Source organism: Notolabrus celidotus, chromosome 13, assembly GCF_009762535.1.
Source record: "Notolabrus celidotus isolate fNotCel1 chromosome 13, fNotCel1.pri, whole genome shotgun sequence".
NCBI classification, from domain to species: domain Eukaryota; kingdom Metazoa; phylum Chordata; class Actinopteri; order Labriformes; family Labridae; genus Notolabrus; species Notolabrus celidotus.
In genome coordinates this window covers 18422304-18437800 of record NC_048284.1, presented here as the reverse complement: position 1 = coordinate 18437800, position 15497 = coordinate 18422304, and the positions used below count along the sequence as shown (strand labels likewise).

The window sequence follows — 15497 nt, the reverse complement described above, 5'->3', positions numbered from 1 at the left end:
TCTCTACCTGAATGATCAGGACCCCTGACTGCCACAGGTTTCACTGGGAGTTCAGTTTAACACTCCAGAAAGTGTTTATTGATTTAAGTGTTAGATTTCTTTTTTAACCTCTAGCTAATTTATATTGAATTACTCAATTTCCTACTCAAATGGTCCCATAAATGTTCACTAGAATACAGGGAGTTACGTGTTATGCTATTCAGTATTTGGGGGTTTGAATGGAGATGCTTTTCTATTTTCCTGCCCCTCAAAAAGCCTGAGTACACCACTTTGCATTCTTATGTTAAATCCTTATTAATACAGTCTATGATTAAATCCTATATAAGCGCACGTGATTAAGTGCTAGAACATGTTATTAGGTCCATGTCATAAAAATCTCACTCCAGCCAGACACGCAAAGTTGGTGTCTTATGGTGCTCCACATCCAAATTCAGCTCTAATACGCGGTCGATGATCGTAACTCTCCTCTAGGAAAATTTTCCGTCTGTACCAGCTGTTATGACAACCTCTAACGGCACATACACTTTACATTTTCCATGAAGACATAACTGTAGAGAGATTTTCTGCTCTATGGGCTTTGTTAAGTTACCAGCATTTAACATTGTCCGGGAGTAATAAACCGGAAGTGCTTCACTAAATATCCATTGATTGCCTGCGTTTGTTCAATCGCCGAAATAAGGTGAATATGACGGGTGGCACTCAGCCTTGGAGTTGTACCAGATGTCTAACAATACATTTACAGTGAAGTAACGCCAGTTAATCTTGTCACTTACAGAGGCGATCCCCATCTCACAGGTAACTGGTCATGTCTGTGAAAATCATTAAATTAAATATAAACCACTTATTAACTTTTTAAATCATAAGAGGATGTTTCCTCCGCTTTCCAAAATCCAAAAACTAGCGAGGCCTGACCCAGCATACTGCACAACAGATCCAACAGCACAGTCATACTACATACTACCTTCAAATATGTACTGCTTACTACATTCATAGGTAGTATACAGAAGGCCGTTTCGAAAACAGCCACTGACTTAAACATTGGCAGGACCAGACTTTTTTGATTGGAGTGGCCAAACTAGCACACTGATTTTTGTAGGGGCGCCAGGTGTGGTAAACATTAAGCCTGGGGATGCGTGGCGTTACAATACGGATGCACTGCGCAGCCGATACATTCCCATTCTAGTCAATGATCTAGGGTCCACAGGGCGTGATGCGGCGCATCTCAGCTCCGTCTTGTGAGCGTGCCCCTGCGCCGCTCCACCAGAGATACGCTTCAAGTCTATTTTTGATATGTGATCCAGGTCGACTACAACAGGACTTTAAGATGATAACTGTGTCAGAAGGTAACAGGACAACAAAATAGAGCCAAATTATTAGAATTAAACTGATCTAAACCTGCAAAAATTAAACTTAACAGTTCTGCAGCATACTCAGTGATGATTAAAGCACAAAAGTAATGGAATACTCTCCAAATGAACAGAAATTCAACCACAGAAAGGCTCTGTGACCTGTTGTTTGTATGTGGTTCTCTCTATGCTGGACCCCGCTGATCCTGCCTGCTCTGAGCTGCGCTACGCTCCCAACACACGTCCTGTAGACCAGGGCGCGAGCCCTCGGACGGAGGGTGCCAATCGTAACGTGGTGCACACGCATGTGGACTCCCCGGGTTAGGGGCTTACTCCAAATCTCGGAGGTTCATTTTCACTAATTACATCTACTTCAACCTGTAATGTAAAAGAATAGCAAAACTCAACAGAGTGGCAACATTTAAATCTCAAAGAACATGCTTGTCCAAAGTCGCCATTTAAAGTACCAATACAAGAATATTGAAATGTTAAGGAGATATTAGCAGCCTGTTGAAACAACCTGAACAGTTGATTTCATTACAGGTGCCTCTGATGGGCAAATAGCCAATCATGGTTGATGATTTCCAGGTGGCCATTGGATCACCCCCTGGATCCAGCACTGAAGTCAAAGAAAGCCTAATTATTCTCTACAGCTGGGTGTCTTCCCCAATGATTTTAAAACTGCTTTAGTGAAACCTCTTTTAAAGAAAGGGAACTTAGACATTTTATCACGTAGTAATTTTAGACCAATTTCAAATCTCCCATTTTTAAGCAAGATTTTAGAGAAACTTGTTTTTATTCAGTTGAATACCTTTTTAAACTCAAATACCAAATTTGAAATGTTTCAGTCAGGTTTTAGAACACATCACGGCACAGAGACCGCCTTACTAAAAGTAGTAGATGACATCAGAAAAAACCTTGACAACAACAAACCTACAGTCCTGGTGCTGCTTGACCTCATCGGCTCAAAGGCTCAGAGAGAGAAACTGGCCTCTACACTAAATGTTCATGGACTTAATCCAAGCCAAGAAGCAAGAAACCCTTGTGTTTTATTTGATTCTGATTTTAATTTTAAACCACATGCTCGTTTTATCACCGAAACAGCCTTTTATCATTTAAAGAACATTTCTAGAGTGAGGCCGTTTCTCTCTCTGAGCAACACAGAGAGACTAATGCACGCTTTTATAACCAGCAGGCTGGACTACTGCAATGCTCTCCTTTCTGGTCTTCCAAAGAGCTCCAGGGTTCCCACGCGTCCTGGAAAACAGTTGACCAGTTTTCCAGTACTGGAAAACACCTGGAAAAAAGTCAAATGTCCTGGAAAATTACATATAGTCCTGGAAAATTATTCCAACATGGCTGCGTGCGACCTAACCCTATTAACAAAACACATCCCCATTCATTGAAAGTTGAGTGCACGTTGTGCTGGAAAAGACAGCGACACTGCGCAACTTTTTTCACATCTTTTCTCCTTCACTTCATAATCATGCATTCACAGAAAACGGGGGTATATTGTCTATGTTTTATGGTACATTAACCTTGTAGAGTGCTCTTTTGATTCAAAGAGTCTTATATTTAAGTTATAGTGTGACCAGTGGAGTCGGGCAGAGAGCTTGGGGGTCTATGCCTCACAACTTTCTCTCCAGGCTAAGAGCTCAATTACTGTACTCTAGCTCAGTTGTTCTCAAAGTCGGGGTCCTGGGACCCCTGTGGGTCCACGAACCATAGCATGGGGGTCCGTGAAATAATTTGAATACATTTCTAATAAATTATAAAATTGTGCTGTGTCATTACAAAACAGCATACACCATTGTTATGATACCATTTGGTGGCTCGAAGGGATATGTGAAACTTGCTACTGTTAATTTTCCACAAGGAATGAAATGACCCTCTGTTTTAAAGTATACAAGTGGTATTTACTTGATTCAAATTGAAGTGTTATCTGTTTATCACTATGGTACAGCTCTGAAGTATTTACATTGATACGTTTTACAATACAAATAGTTCCGAGGGAAACTAAGAGTGCAAATGGTAGTAAGCATGTGCTTAAGTAATGGGAAGTTCGGTTCTTTTCAGAGAGCCGGCTCTTTTGACTCAGCTCCCAAAGAAGAGCCGGCTCTTTCGACTCCCGAACGGCTCTTAATTTAGGCTCTTTTGTAGCCGTATATTTTACCTTAACTTTGCAAAAACTAATGGTTTGTGTTGAAAACTTGGTGCATTTCTGTTCAAAACCATTCTCACCCTGATCCTAGGGTTAGGGTAGGGTAGGGTTGTGATTAGGGTTAAAGTTAGGGTTAGGGTTAGGGTTAGGGTTAGGGTTGTGATTAGAGTTAAGGTTATGATTAGGGTTAGGGTTAGGGGTAGGATTAGGGTTAGGCTTAGGGTTATGGTTAGGGTTGTGATTAGAGTTAAGGTTATGATTAGGGTTAGGATTAAGGTTAGGGTTAGGATAAGGGTTAGGGTTAGGGTTAGGGTTTCGATTAGGGTTAAGGTTATGATTAGGGTTAGGGTTAGAACCAGAACTAAACTTAAGCAAACAGAACCAGAACCAAACTCAAGCAATCCCAACCAGAACTGAACCAGAACCGAACCAGAACCATACCAGAACCAAACCAAAACCGAACTGTACCAGAACCAGAACCAAGCAACCAGAACTGAACCAGAACCATACCAGAAACGAACCAAAACCAAACTGTACCAGAACTGTACCAGAACCGGAACCAAGCAAACAGAACCGGAACCCAACTAGAACCCAACCAGAACCGAACTAGAACCGAACCAGAACAGAACCGGAACCAAGCAAACAGAAACGGAACCAAACTCAATCAAACCGAACCAGAACCGAACCGTAGCAGAACTGTACAAGAACCGAACCCGAAATGAACCAGAACCGAACCAGAACCGAACTCAAGAAAAAAACGAACCAGAACCAAACTTAAGCATACAGAACCAGAACCGAACCAGAACCGAACCAGAACAGAACCGAACTTAAGCAAACAGAACCAGAACCAAACTCAAGCAAACAGAACCAGAACCAATCTCAAGCAAACAGAACCAGAACCAAACTGGAGCAAACAGAACCAGAACCAAACTCATGCAAACATTATTAATGTCCTCAGGTTGGCATTGAGAAAAATCCGATTCCTCAGCTTATTGATTTTAAAATTATTTTACTAGTTTTTAATGCACTGCATGGCCTCGCACCAGACTACATCTCAGAGATGCTTTTAGTGTATAAACCAGGAAGACCTCTCAGATCCTCCGGCTCCTCTCTTTTGGCTGTTCCTCAGAGAAGAACTAAAACATTTAGTGACGCTGCTTTCAGCCACTACGCTCCCAAACTATGGAACAGCCTGCCGGAGGATCTGAGAGGCGCTGATAGAGATATATTGAGACTTCTAAACGTAAACTAAAAACGCATAATTTTAACTCTTATCTTATTCTATTTTTATGTATTTATTCATTTGTTTATTTAATTTTTATATATCTACTCAGTTTTATTGATATTTTTAGCCTTAGTTTTATTTTTCAACTCTTATCCTTACCTTTTTAAATCTATTTATCTTAACTATTTTTATTCTTAATTTTAATGCTTTAACTTGTTTTAATTACAATTATTTTATTTTGGTGTGCATTTGTCTCTTTTTTATTTTATTTTATGTTGTTCTTATTTTTAATTTGTATTCTTATTATTTTTATTATTATCATTATTAATATCTTCCCCTAATATGTCTTGCCATTGTTTCATTTCTGCTTCTTTCTTGTTTTCAATCGCTGTAAAGCACTTTGGGTTGCATTTCATTTGTATGAAAGGTGCTATATAAATAAAGCTTGATTGATTGATTGATTGATAATGCACAAGTAAAAATAAGTAAACATCACACAGTAATGTTTTATAAACCACAGACTCCACAGTACTGACAGTCATTTAAATCTTTGTTTCACACTCACAGTCCTGCTGACAGACGAAAAGTTAATCAAAGAGAAAAAGTAAAAAGGTAAAGCACAATCCTCAGTTTTACAGTTTTGTTACCGTCAAATCTCTCGTGTTTCCATGGTAGTGTGGTGTCATCGATAATGGATGAAGATTGTTTCAGCTGTATAAAATGCCTCCCCAAAATTTAGGATCACTTATTTCCACAGGAACTGCAGAACATGTTTTCTTTCAAATTTAAAACCACACAGACTCCCAGGCCAATGTTGATTCAAACTCCATTAATATTCCCCTGTTTGATAATAAAATGACTGAATTGGCAATTCAAATTACTCCATGAGAGTTTAGTCAAAGAGCAGCATGAGGAAAAAGCTATTTTGTTTTCCAAACCACAGGGTCCCAAAATGAGATCTATCAACAGGGAACGCTTGTGGTCTTTTTCACGCACTTTAAGACAGGTGAAAAAAAGACGATGTCAGAGCATTTAACCAAAACTATCAAAACACCGCCCTGAATAACTGAACAAATCATTTCACACACAAACATACTCAGCAGCAATCTTTTACCGCAATAACAAATTCATTCCAACACCACAGTTATCATTCACTTGTGGTAGAATATCCATGCAAAATTAAATTCATATTTGACAGTCAGATTTGTGCCACTTAAATTTAAGCTAACAAAGACCTGACCAAATTCAAGAAAAATATTTTAGCTAGTTAACTGTTCCATCCACTTCATTTCATTTAAACTCTTACTGGAGAATTAAAGTACTTCACCATTGGCAAATTATTTTAAGAAACTCACAAGAAAGAATACACATTTATAAAAGCTTAAGTTGCTACTGTGTCATTGTCACATTAAGCTAGCTACACACCAGACGCATGGTAATGGTAATTCCAGTTCCCCCTTCACAGACTTAACCCAGTCATTGACCCCCCCCCCAAAAAAACCCAAAACAAAACAAAAAAACAATCGCTGAGGTCTGTCATCCTCAGGACTGAAACGCACACACTCACTTTGACTTTACTATAGCAAAGTTTTTGCACTATTTCAAAACTGTATTTTGTTATTTTTATTAGCTTACTCTTTTAAATTTTAGCGAATCTTTTTCTAGCTATTTCCTATGTGTATCTGTTGTTGTCGTTACTAGGGTCTGAGAGAGAAACATACAATTAAATCCTCTATGTCTGGTGCATACTGCAGTTTTTGACTATATAGAAGACTCTGAACTTTTTGAACTTTGACTTTTGGATCTTATTTGATTTAAAAAAAAAACAGTGAGAGACCACACTCTTTGGGACATTTTCGACCAATTTTCAACATCATAATCCTCTGAACACACACTAGACGATTCCTTAAGACTGCTAAAACACACATTAAAGGTTTGCGGTAAAAATTGCAGAGACATGAGATCTCAAAGAAGCTGGCGTGATCAAATGTGACTTCAGAAGATAAACAAACAGGGATGTCGCTCACCGGCCATCCCAACCATCCTGTCGTGTGTTCTGTCATGGAGCAACAAAATGTCATGAGGAAAGAATACACTGTAGGTAAATAATGACACAAGCTGGTCTTCTTTTTCAGTATATCAATTGGCTTGGGGTCATTTTCCAGTCTGCTCCTCTCATTAGTTAATGCAGGTATTCAGGAGGCACTCTGACTCTAATTGTAAATATTAAACATGTCAGATATTTACCATTCCAGATCAGGAAGGCAACAACGCAGCCAGGAACAGTTAAAAAGTGGCATTAACACCACACACTCAAGATTAATCTGGACAAATAATTGGTTCCGACAAGCCCCAAATTAGGCCACACAATCCCTGATTGTCAAGGGTGGCAAATCAGGCCTTAAGTCTGGCTTGAAATCGTTTAGTGTGTGGCTAGCTTTAGAAAGTTTGCCAAACTAGAAAATAATGAAGGAAATCAACCAGGGGAGAGACACAGAGAAGGTGGTGGACTTACAGCTACTGAAAGCTAAGTGAGCATTTTTCCACTGAAATATTGTTTCTAAAAACATAGGTGGCCACAGTTGAAAAGACGTTAAAACATGGTTAATACGTAAGTTTGAGTGTCACTTGTAGATGTTGATTCTATGTCCCAGAAATCGGCTTCTGTCAAAGGATTCATCACACATTAACACACTCATTAAAAGTGATTTGATTTAATGACTGATTGTTGGCCTGTGACAGGTTGGCAACCTGTCCAAGGTGTACCCTGCCTTCCGCTCGAAGCCAGCTGGGATAGGCTCCAGCCCCCCGTGACCCCTAACGGGATAAGCGGTCAAGATAATGGATGGATGGATGGATTGATTGTTGCTACATATTAACTAAGTGTTTCTGCCTGTTCTGCCTGCATAGCCAGAGTTTGATGTAGTTGTGCAGCCTATATGCCTGTTCATGTGCAGTCATCTTTTTTCTTCTGCTGTGGATGTTTAAAACTGCTTTCACCATGATATCTCTAGACCAGGGGTTTCAAACTCAAACTGACTTGGGCTGACAACTGCTACCATCATCTTAAAGGAGGGCCATTCTAAAGTTTAATAATAAAGTACCATATTTCAGTAAATGCCCAAGTCTTATTAAGCTCTTATGCTCATACAGATGAGCCACATTTGCCTTTATAGAGGTTACAATTAAAATCTTGGGCACAGCTACAAGATGCGCATCACTAAGCCTGGACCTGTACTTACATTCATTAAAGTTCATAGTTCAAAAAAGTTCCTTTCACAGATGTGCTTCCAAAGTAAGTGGTACATTACCTGTCTGAAAACTTTGCTCAGCTTGAGGATGGAGCTTAATACAGACAGAAACTGTCCAGTCATGTCTACTTAAATAACTCACCACATAACTTGCTTCAACTGCAGCATCAGCATCATTTTGGCAAAGACTTCCCCCGCTGCTTTCTCCCCCTGATATTTTATCATACTGTTCAGTCCAGTAATGATGCATGAAAAAACCTGCAAAACTGCCACCTTCCCCTTCTATATCAGGGATGTGGTATTTCCACTAAACTCCACACAAAATGTTTCATTGTCCGTCAAAATCCTGGTTAGTGCTCACTGGGTGTGAGCAGTATCAGAAGCACTCTTCTTCTGCTTCTTATAGCATTATGCAGCATCTACAGCACAATTGACCTTAACATTTATGACCGACTCTATTTTCAAGACATTAGCTATACAAACCATTTTGTTTCATAATGAAAGCTGGTACTTTGTCATTGTTACAGTCTCCTCCCTCTGTAGCGAAGGCAATTTTAGAATTAGAACAACACTTTGAAGAATTGTTTCCCTGTCTTGTGCCTGTTTTTCATCTCTCTCCAAGAGAATTAAGAGGGAAAAGCTGGTTGGATCCATGACACCAGATAGCTCATTTCACCTGGCCCAAGAAAGAACCCAGAGGGAGCAAAGTGGACTGGTTCACCAGCAGCAGAAGATCCAGGCCCAGGAGGGTGAGTCACTGTGGCAGTGCAGAGAGAAAGGGGAGCCTTGACACTGGTGGTGAGAGACTCTACGTCTGTAATGATGGAGGGATGAATAAGGGGGGCAGACAAGCTACATAGAGTCATTGCACCCCAGGCAGCGCAAGCAAAGGAGTCATGGGGGCTGGATCAGTAAGACTGGCATGGAGCTAAAAATGTTCACAGCAGGCATAAACTCATTATTGGTGGCAGTCGGAGACGAGGCTGTGATGGTGCTGGCAGGCGGGGAGGCTTCAGCAGCTAAAGGTAAATTAAAACTGGTGTCTCTCCGGTTGAAAAAATAAAAAAAAGACAGCAGAATCTGAATCATCGTGAACTACCAGAGCTGTCGACCTGTCGCAGCTGCCTGGATCTCCCAAAGAAAAGAAGTAATTTTCGTCTTCCTTCTCTTTTTAATGCCGGTCCCCTCATCCCACGCAAGTTTGATAGCAGTCAGTAGATTTTTTTTCTCACACTTCAATTTGTGACTCATGAGGAGAGATTGTCATCTGCAGGGTGCTTCACATCCATGACACTATGCCACACATCACTCTCACACTGCCTGACAGAGCTCTTGAAGAGCTTTTCAATACACTCGGGGCAAGATGCATAAAAAACTCTGCAGATTCACGACTAAAACTCGGAGTACGCACAAAGAGAAATATGCATAGGGATTCTTGTCAGGGTGCATGAACACCTGGTACATAAATCTCAATCATTATGAAACACTGTAACCACGCTACAACGTCCTTTATACCACTTACATCTCAATGAGAAGAACAGCAATAAAATCCTCTTTTAGTACTTTGCCATGGCAGTGCATTGCTACAGGCAACAGCTATGTACGCCTGTTGCTATTTCTAGCACCAATGTCACTAATGCAGTACACTTTCTGGTAACCTTTGACATGTCAGTAATCGTTAAACAAGGTTGGATTGAGCTAGTTTGAGTGCTTACGTTGAAACAGGCAGTGATGAACAAAATTAAACGATCATTCAGAAGGAAATGAAAGTGCGCACAAATGAACATAAATAACTAAATGTATAATTTCACACATTTCTTTCTCTGGACAGCTTCCTTTACTCTTTCTACACAATAAGTGTGCACCTTATCCTGCACATTCATCTTTTATAAATACTTATTCAAATCAGGGGACATCTAATTATTCCCATGCACATACACTCATGATTTTCTTTTGTAAGTCTAAGAATACAGGCGAGTTGATTTTCCAACATAATGGCCCTCAGTCAAATTAGTCAGTCACTTCTTAATTCAGCTGACAGATCACTCACAGTCTCTACATTTCCTGCAGCAAATGTCAATGCAAGTGCCCAGACATGCCACTTTATATTGTATGAGTTGTGTCCTGATTAACTTATTAACTCTCTTAGGTTGCCATGGCAGGTGTGTGGAGGTCATAAAAAGGGTATTTAGATGTACTCTTGTAGAGAGTGCACCTTTGTTCAGTCAAACAGTCGTTGGTATTTTATCTTGAATTTTGACTTTTTTATTTGTGAAATGAAAAGAGATACAAAAAATTCTTGTTGCTGACACCGTCAAAAGTTTCCCTTTCAAAAGTCATTTTTTAAAATACAACAGAGCCCGTTTGTTCTCAGATTTTAATGTCCCATTTCTTTTGAATTATCAGTTCTTTGTTATGCTCTGTTTTGAACAGAGCATCTTTTACTTATTTGCATTATTCCCCGTGTCTTTTGTCACCTGCATAATTTGAAACTGGTATTGTCATTCTTTTGACAACATTTCTCCTGCAAATTTGATAATAAGGTATTTGTTTCTTTACTGTGGCACTTCCTGAATGTAATACATTCTAAAAGCACTGTAATAGGTTAGTATGTATTTTACTCTCAATGTCAAAACTGTGTGAGAGAGTTGCATTTCTTTTTAGTCCAAAATAATGATTCCACAAACAGGTGATTTTAGACTCTTTTAAAGGGTGCTGAAGTACCCCTTTTTCCATTGCAGCAACCCTGTAACATTCCTAAAAGGGGCATGTGTCTCACCAGATTTTTGAATTTGACAGGTATTTTACTAATTTCTTATTTTTATGTTCAAGGTATCATTTGGAATAAAGTATACTTGCAATTAATACAAATTTCATTAAAACATATAGTCCTCTACTCATGTCATAGATCATACCTGAAAAGCAACCTAACGCACACACACACCCACACCCACACACACACACACACACACACACACACACACACACACACACACACACAACAGTGAGTTTAGTCTTCATTAAAATATGAAACAATGAAATGTCAGAAGTTAGAGATACTTTGGCACCAACTAAAGATATAAGCCTTCCCTCATTCTCATGGTCTTTTGTTTAGCTTGCAAGCTAACTTAAGTTGTGACATGTTATAGCTTAGCTAGCATACTGTGTAAAATACATAAGGAGGGCTATATGCAAGAATCTTATGAGAATGAATTCAGAGAGTAACTCATATCAAAAGTAAGAAGTAGCTGAACACAAAATTCAAAATGACAATTTCATGTCAGGGTGCAGACACAAATCTCTCCCTCCCTTGATAAATGACAGAATAATAACAATAATGGAGATTCGCAATAAAATGAATGATGAATGTAAAAAAAAAAAAAGACAGCAGCTTGAAAAACAAAAGATAGGTCATTGTTGGTGAGGTTATATTTAGCTAAAGGCTTTTTAACTGAACAGAAATGATAAAGTGTTGGTGAAAGAGCTAGTGAAGATGAAGGTGACTCTAATTATTATAAACTGCTGAGTATCCCCTCTCATGTCCCAGTACATGTTTATCTTGGTAAAATAATTCTTCGTCTTGTTTTCATGTTTTGTGTAATTTAACCGAACATAAGAAAGTAATCTAATAAATAAAAGCTACAAAATTACATTTGAGTAAAATTGATCACATAAAGAATTTTAGGTGATTCAAAGGTTTTCTCAGATTTTCAGACTGATAAGAATTAATATCACCCATGTTTTCGATGAAGAATGATAAAAACTTTTTCCTTCACTGAAACTGTGACCCCAGAATTTTGGCTCGCATGGCACCCTGTATTTATATTATGTCATATCGGATCGGATTATTCTCCCCAACCTCATCTTAAAAAGTATAATGTGGTGTAAAACTTGAGTAATTTAGTATCATGTGAATATATTTATTTATTAGTTAGAATAACTTTGTAAATACAATTCTTAAATATATCTTCTTATTCAATGAAATGAGCGATTAAGCTGAAAAGTTGTAAGGAACTTGCCATATCACAATGTATTTAGTGTATTAATCCTCCTAAAAGTCTGATCCTGAAACCGCTACTGATTCCAGCATCCCGTTTTCATTTTAACCTCCTTTCCTGGCAGTAAGTTTGTTAAAGTCAAAGCTTCTTTCAACCCACAAGTTTTTAACACCAGTGCCAGTATGCTGCTTTTAGAGCCAAGTTCTCCTAGCCAAATTTCTGTGCTGTTTTGGCTCTAATTTGCATAATTTTAAAACATTACCAAAAAACACCAACAAGATGAAAAATACCGGCTAACTAATGAAGTGTAGCTGCACAATACATGCATGAGAGCCAACCAGGTTTGAAGTATTATGACTGCTTTGTTTTTGATGGTATGAGCATGATGCGCTGCAGTTTAATAAGACACTCCAAGAGAGGCTGGTAACGTAATTGCACTTTGGTTAATTTGCTTTGTCATGGCAGTGTGAGACAATTACACCTGACACTTTGACACCAGACATCCTTAGTAGCTCACCTTACATCGATCTGAATGACTTCCACTTTGCATGTGTCGTCCCTTGGTAAATGTGTGATCTCCAATTAGCCGGGGCAATTTCCTCGTCTGGATAACATTTACATCCCTGCATCAATATTAAATGACTTGACAATCCATCTCAGGCCTTCTAAAACGCCATTTCCAAAAACGTAATTATCAAAAGTGATTTCCTGTCTTGAAAAATGTTAAGATCTCGGCGGTTCACAGGTCTGAGCAGCTTGTGTTTACTGAATTTGATGGTGTAATCTCCATAGGAGGCCTCTCAAGCACTTACCTCCACGACTATGAAAAGATTAGAAGACGGCAGAACAGAACAGGGAAGTGAAGTTGCTAAAATGGAAATCAAATGCATTAAGTCGCAATTATCATATCAAATTACTTGTTTTTCACTCCTTTGCATAACTCGGGGTAAATAGAGACAAACAGCTGTTGGTGTTCACAACAAATTAATTCCCCCACACGCACTGAAGTTCTTTCTCCCAATGTCATCATTTAAAAGTGTTCATAAAACAATCATTTCAACCCCATGTGAGTACTGAATGATGGATCGACATTGCTCCTACTATACCCCACACACACAAACACACACTCACACAGATTCACCCTTGACTCCACTCCAAAGTAATTTACAACTGGGATGGCGGCCATCTCTGAAATAGCCTCTCAGTTAGTTTGGAGGAGAAAACGGCACGCAGAGCTGCAGCCAGAGGGTTCTTGTCTGTCAACAACACAAAGCAAATAATCTCCATTAATTATTTACATCTTGTTCTCATCAATTATTTCTACATTTGGGCCAATAACAGGCTCAGACATGAAGGTGCTCTGTAAACATTGGACTCGCTTCAGTGGCACACACCTGGGAGCAATGACAGGCCACCCGCCGCTAGCTGTAAGTATCAGTGTTAGTTAATCCAGCCCCAGGGTGCATTATGTCCCTTCTGAAATATATTTCCTCTGGCTGCAATCCTCCTGAACCATTTCTTACAGGCTCTCCAACCCGCCAGCCTACATCTTGCTTTCTTCTAAAGGAATAAGAGACGCGGGGCCTGATCTATCCACAGGGGTGGATTATAGAGGAGTTTCGTGCAGAGCAGAGGAGGCTAATGCACTAATGTACCTTCCTGTGGCATTTAAAAGAAGCTTGAGTGTGTAACTATGTGTTGTGGGTTTGTGTGTGTGCATGTGTGTGTGTTTCAGTCACATCTCGGAGTCTACTTGTCGTACTAAACAGCCCTGCAGAACTCTTCTGTACATTAACTGACAAATTGTCACTTAATCTGTCTCGCCTTTCTTGAAACGATGCTTTCAAATGCTGCCCTGGAAATCGCCCCTGTGCAGACTCTCGGCTGTATCAAGCACCCTCTCATGCTACCTTGGGGGTTCTCCAAAGCCCCTCTTAGTACCCTCATCACCAAGACTGTACCCTACCTTTACAGCTTCTTTGGTGACAGAATCAGGACAGCTCCGTCGTCAGCGGCATCAAAGCGGCAGCGAGATGGCGATGGATTAATAAGTAAAGAAAAGTGTGACAGAACAAGAGAGGCGCCTTGATCGCACAGAGGCTGGAAGTCACCTGGGGCCTTCAAGGGAGCAGAGGAAGTTTCCAAACCTGTTTGTTTTGGAGAGTTCCCATGCATGAGTGTCTCACCACTCCAGGAACAGCAGGAGCAGAGGAGACGAGGAGGAGGAGGGGAGGATGGACTGTCGCTTCTGTAGCTGGCACACAGAAGTTTGAAGAGCTAAAGAAGCCATGTGCTCACGCCTGCGTTCCCCCCAGCACGCCGCTGTTCATTATTCCACCAATCTGTCAGCTCCCACTGCTGAATCATCGCGACGACGCAGGAGGAGGGCGCCCAAGCGTCTCGATGCTGTACAGTGATTTTTGATGTTTAAAGAGGTGAAGGGCTCATTGATTGTAAGCACAATTTGAACAACACACATTGATATGCATGAGAAAAGACTTCAGGCTTTGTGCTCTGGAATAAAAATCCATCATGGCACTTTGGATTTTGAATGTTCTTTATATTTTGCCCTTTTGTCTTTTTCCAGACCTGCTCTAATTCCTAAGTCTCTTCCATTCTGTTGCTTCTGCTCTCTGTGATTCAGAGGTGTGCAGCTAATGAGTAAAAGTGCTCTGTTACTTTGCTAAGTTAGAGTTTTCAAGTATCTGTGCTTAACTCCACGTTTTCTTACAAATTTGTTCTCCAATGTTTGTTCTTGTCTCTTCTTTAATTAAAAAATAGGCACTTAAGCTGTATCAGTTTGTTTGTATATATAAATAGTAGATTCATAACAGCATGGGAGAAGCCATACAACTGTTTGGCACATTGGAGCAAGTGTTAATGCTCATTACTTCAGTTTTTAATTACATTAAAGTTGGCTTTGCACTGTAACAGCCTTTAAAAAATCCCTCAGAAGGCTACTTTATACCACACTGTGCAACACTTTAGAGCTTCATTTTTTCACTCTAAAGCTTTCATGGGATTTAAATTGTTTTGATTTTGGTGCCCCATATGGACAAAACACTAACCTCCAAGGTCCAGTTTTTCCAGATCTTGTCCTTATTAGTAAGTAGTTTTTGCAGACCAAATTTCTCATCATGCTGTCTTTTAACAGTCAAACCAAACTGCAACCTTTGGCACTCCAAAATGAAATTATGTGGAGGTGAGAAAACCTGCTGGCTTCAAAAACCCAAGAGTTCCCATCAGCACCCATGTTAAAATTAATATTTTTAAAGCAGAAATAAATGTCCACAACCTGGTAAAAAAAAAAAAACAGTTTTGGTCTTTGTGGCTCATTTCTTTTTTGATACACACAGTCGGGTAGAATTTCATTATGAATCATCTGTTTCGAAGATTTTAAGATTTCTTGTTTTCATCTCAATCCCTGGCATGTGTGTCTGTTCATAGATTTACTGCTGTGTTTTTTGCCAAGGATTACAAAAAATTGTACTTGGCAGACAGAGGGTGGAGCACACT

At 39.6% G+C, this 15497-nt stretch overlaps 2 long non-coding RNA genes across 5 annotated transcripts in view; one reads left to right on the top strand and one right to left on the bottom strand.

Annotated features, from left to right (window-relative positions):
* The window catches only part of LOC117823682, a 29072-nt gene extending 23593 nt beyond the window's left edge, over positions 1-5479 (bottom strand). For 3 of the 4 annotated variants that reach the window (XR_004633465.1, XR_004633462.1, XR_004633463.1), the window contains exon 1: positions 5380-5479. This is a non-coding gene — a long non-coding RNA (uncharacterized LOC117823682). The remainder of the gene's footprint in view (positions 1-5379) is intronic. The other variant, XR_004633464.1, reaches the window with a different exon arrangement.
* Positions 1-14770, top strand: part of LOC117823684 — a 170877-nt gene extending 156107 nt beyond the window's left edge. The window contains exons 4-6 of the long non-coding RNA XR_004633466.1: positions 8606-8732; positions 13323-13408; positions 13507-14770. This is a non-coding gene — a long non-coding RNA (uncharacterized LOC117823684). The remainder of the gene's footprint in view (positions 1-8605; positions 8733-13322; positions 13409-13506) is intronic.
* The last annotated feature ends 727 nt before the right edge of the window (positions 14771-15497 follow it).